Source organism: Coenobita brevimanus, chromosome 94, assembly GCF_032717465.1.
Source record: "Coenobita brevimanus isolate Jiangsu-jjx chromosome 94, ASM3271746v2, whole genome shotgun sequence".
Lineage (NCBI taxonomy): Eukaryota > Metazoa > Arthropoda > Malacostraca > Decapoda > Coenobitidae > Coenobita > Coenobita brevimanus.
In genome coordinates this window covers 23,349,924-23,354,923 of record NC_137047.1, presented here as the reverse complement: position 1 = coordinate 23,354,923, position 5,000 = coordinate 23,349,924, and the positions used below count along the sequence as shown (strand labels likewise).

General features: G+C 41.6%; 1 protein-coding gene across 1 annotated transcript in view; it reads right to left on the bottom strand.

Moving 5' to 3' along the window:
* The window catches only part of LOC145412966 (uncharacterized), an 83,921-nt gene that overhangs the window by 77,852 nt on the left and 1,069 nt on the right, over positions 1-5,000 (bottom strand). The window lies entirely within an intron of this gene.

Sequence of the window (5,000 nt, the reverse complement as noted above, 5' to 3'; positions counted from 1 at the left end):
CACCCTGCAAAGTCTATCATCATCATCATCATCAGCGGCAGCAGCATCCAGACCTCTTTTCCCACCTAAGGATGGAGTGAAGTAAGGTCCAGAGAGCAAGAAAAAAAAAAATGAAAGCCAGCAAAAGTTTACCCAACTAAAATGTCCACACTCTAATTCACTCATCATTCGTGCCCCAGAAATCCTGACTCCACCTCACAAGCATAAACATCCACACTGATGCGCTTCATATGAGCTGAATATAAACGGTTGAATAAAAAAGAAAAAGGAAAAAAATGTCGGATGAAAAGAGTTAATTTGACAGATCAAGAAAGTATTAAGTAAAAACTGTGATGATGGTGAGCAGTCTCGATATTAGTCAGCTGAGAGTATTATTATTATTATTATTATTATTATTATTATTATTATTATTATTATTTACTTTTCTCGTGATTATTATTATTATTTTTTTTTTTTTTTTGGCCAGAAGGCACGTTACAGGCCATTAACTCGCTGAGGGTCATGTTCGAGGCTCGCTGGCAAGCAACAACGAGGCAGGCCCGTAAATGTTTGAACACTGCCAAATTGCTTGCTTGTTTGCTGGGGGTGACAATAATGAGAGAGAGAGAGAGAGAGAGAGAGAGAGAGAGAGAGACTGTACCATACCACAAACAATACATCAACTCTGACCCTCTCTCGTAAACGTCACATAAATGTACTGTGGTTTATGTCCCTAGTTCCCATTATGGTGTGTGTGTGTGTGTGTGTGTGTGTGTGTGTGTGTGTGTGTGTGTGTGTGTGTGTGTGTGTGTGTGTGTGTGTGTGTGTGTGTGTGTGTGTGTGTGTGTGTGTGTGTGTGTGTGTGTGTGTGTGTGTGTGTGTGTGTGTGTGTGTGTGTGTGTGTGTGTGTGTGTGTGTGTGTGTGTGTGTGTCCCGCTTGACCTAAGTGCCCTTCCTTCCTTGTCCTGCCCTCTCACCAGGACACAATACAGGTAGACGCCCGTTTAACGCCGCTACGTGTTTCCTTATGGGATTTTCGTGAGAGGCAAAGGATAAAATATTAACAATCCTTCTCTGTCTCCTTAGTACACGATGCCACTTCTCATTTCTTGCTATTCAAAGTCTTCTCCACAAGACTTCCTTAAGATTTTTATTCTCCTTCAGCTCCTCTCTTCTCTCAAATCTCCATTCCAACCAACATTCCCCACTACCTCGCCTTTCTTCCGTCTTCCCCTTACGTCCTCCACTCTCTTTTCATCTTTTCTTAATTTTTTAGATAGGAATAAATCTTACCCATCAACGCCAATCCTATTTTCTTCCATTTCAATCCCTATCCTGTGCCCCTCTTCCTATGCTCTCCTCTACCCTCTCTGTCCTACCTCCTATCCTTATTCATCACCTCTCACTATGCGTCCCTTCCACTTCTGCTGTATTTTCATCATCTTCAATCTCTTACCACTGATGTCCATTCCTACTTAATCTCTTCAACCACTTCTTTTCTCTCCTACACGCAATCCTTCCCTTCTCTTTCCTTTTTCCTCTCTCCAATCCTTGCCATCCTCCAATCCCCCTATCCTTTCCATCTCTTCCCCCTTTCTTCTCTCCCTCCATCCCCCATTATCCCTTTCACCTTTCCCTCCCCTATCGTAAATCAGACCCATTAAATACACCACTGACATCTCCCCCTTCCCCTCCCTCCTCCACCTTCCCAACCTCCCCCCTCCTCCACCCCAGTCCTATCCACCAACCCCCTGCTCCCACCCCAACAACCTCGCCCATCTTCCTTTTTTCTCCCTATGTCACGACTGAATTAACGTAGTTGACCGTGAATGACAGGCCAAAGATAATGGATCAGTGTCATTCATCTCTCTCCCTCTCTCTTTCTCTCTTACTACCATACTACTGTCTTGCTTATCTCCCCCAACATAACATTCAGTCAACCGTATCTGCATTACCCTCTTTAGCTTCTCTATTATCCCACCTTCACTACCACCACTGTCCCACAATCCACTCCAAGGAACAAGGCAGACACACTCTTATACCCTGATATACTCGCTGACTATACTCTAGATTCGCAAGACACGTGGAGTATGTTGGCTAGCCTTGTGAAGTGTCTGCCGGTACTGAGAGAGAGAGAGAGAGAGAGAGAGAGAGAGAGAGAGAGAGAGAGAGCGCATGTAAGGAAATTATATTTGTATGAGAGAGACTGGGAAGTATGTGTGTATAAGTGACGTCTGTATGTGTGTGTGTGAACAATATTTGGCAGTCATCTTAACGTATGAACGTAAGTGACCTGGGCTGTCATTGTGTGTGTGTGTGTGTGTGTGTGTGTGTGTGTGTGTGTGTGTGTGTGTGTGTGTGTGTGTGTGTGTGTGTGTGTGTGTGTGTGTGTGTGTGTGAACAATTCTTGGCAGTCATCTTTATCTATTTGCGTAAGTAATCACCACGATTATCACTGTATGTGTGTGTGTGTGTGTGTGTGTGTGTGTGTGTGTGTGTGTGTGTGTGTGTGTGTGTGTGTGAACAATTCTTGGCAGTCATCTTTATCTATTTGGGTAAGTAACCACCACGATTATCACTGTGTGTGTGTGTGTGTGTGTGTGTGTGTGTGTGTGTGTGTGTGTGTGTGTGTGTGTGTGTGTGTGTGTGAACAATTCTTGGCAGTCATCTTTATCTATTGCGTAAGTAACCACCACGATTATCACTGTATGTATATGTGTTTGTGGTTGTGTGTGTGTGTGTGTGTGTGTGTGTGTGTGTGTGTGTATTCAGCTCATGTACACAAGATATCGTAGCTATAAACTGTGCACCATGCGTGAAACTTGAGTCCTCCACAGAATTTCACTATACATCAAAATTATACAATATAATTTTGATCTGATTTAGTCACTCTAAATTTCATCTAACTTTTATCTTTGTCGTGACATTGTATTTATATAATTTCAAAATCTCCATCATAATTTAATTTGCACTCAATATTTCGACGCTTTGTTCGGCTACTGAGAGAGAGAGAGAGAGAGAGAGTACTCGTATATTCCAATCTTACGTGACAACCGTAACAATTCAGTCTGAATACTGCCAAGTACTTCAGTACCATGACGTCATTGTTTTAGTTGCAGTTGTAGTAGAAGACGTAGTAGTTGAGGTAGTAGTACTGTAGCTGAGGTGGTGGTAATAGTAGTAGTAGTAGTAATAGTAGAAGTAAGTTAGTAGTACGGTAGTAGTAGTAGCAGTGGTAGAGGTAGAAGTAGTAGTTGTAGTAGTAGCCTTGTTGCCCCAAGTTAACCCGTATATTGCAAGCTCAAGTTTCTCTCTCTCTCTCTCTCTCTCTCTCTCTCTCTCTCTCTCTCTCTCTCTCGTTGGTGTCCATGTTTTATCAATGCCCAATGAAATATCCCATTAAAAAAGAAGATAAAGAAGATTCGAGAGGAGGGGTGGAGAGGTGGAAGAAATAAGGAAAAGTGTACTAATATTTTGACTTCTTCCCACCTGAGCATGGTGTGAAAAACAACAACAACAATAATAATAATAATAATAATAATAAATCGTTCAATACCCTTCCCGTAAACATATTTCATCCCACGATGCTACCAACACCCTTATCTCCATGAAACTGGAATAATCCACTATCTCTTCTACGTACAATACCAGCATATGTGTCTAGGTTACCGTACCTCACACCTCAGTCTTCCCCTATCACCCTTGTTTCACTTCATGTAGTGTTGTTCTTTTAGTATTACACTCGCCGGGTTTTTTTTATTATTATTATTACTGACGTTTAACAAAGTTTTTATTTCTTTTTGTTAAGCTGTTGGTGGAAATTTGATTCTATCTTGGCAAATGTATAAAAATTTTCGGTTGCTGATGTGTGTGTGTGTGTGTGTGTGTGTGTGTGTGTGTGTGTGTGTGTGTGTGTGTGTGTGTGTGTGTGTGAAAAATTTTCTTCAATGTTGGATTGCACCGTGATTCAGGCCAGACTCAGAGATAAACTAATTACTGTAGACTAAACACAAACCCCTGAGAATCAATAACCCTATCCCACTCTGAGTAACCTTAATCCCAGGAGAGTAACCCTAATCCCTGGAATAACTTGAACCCTGTGTGAGTAACCCTAATCCTTGGAGAATGTCCCTAATCCCCAAGAGTAACATCAGACCGTGCCAGCATCCTCGTCACACAGGATAAGTCACACCTGTCAAATTACGGTACCAGGATTTCTACCACGCCACTCTAAACCACTGTACTTCGGGATGTTACACCTATAAATTATCGTATTCTATTTATGCAACCCCTGACGCTATAAGATACAAATAAAACACATGGGAATATCGAGTAAAATGTGATACTGGTGTTAGATAAGGTAGCTTCCTAAAACTCATAGGGACAAGGAGAAGCCTATCTATTTCGTGCCTAATCATCCGCTCTTATATTTCCACGGTTTAATCGACACTGTTAACTCCAAGCCGACGTCGGTAATCACAGAACGCCGCATCCAGTTCAAACAAGTATACTAGTACCGGTAAGTCATTGGGTACACACGCGTCACAGCATCCTATCCGTGCCCTACGAACTTGGCAACAAATTTAAACAACCAAAACAAAATTAATATAATGCTACTTTACCCCAACGATTCCTCAAGCTTTCTTTTTTTCCTTTTTTCTTTTTTCTCCGTCTCTGGGCAAAGGATTCACCGCCTGTTCTCAAGGCCCAATGTTTCTCATACAACATAGCTTACACTTCCACACGTCACCACTTCGGCGTTATTAAAGTTAAACAATAAACAAAAATACCGGTACTGGGGATCACTTAACATATTCTACGTTTTCATATTATTACTAACATTACGTTATCTGCAATGTTACGTTCGTTACTAAGTTGCAACATACCACATACACACATTCGTAAACATGTATGAACAGATATATACATACATAACACGAAACATCTTAAGATACTCTACAGCTCACGATATAAACTGTTGCTAGGATGCTTAACCTACCACACCATGCAACCTAGCACGC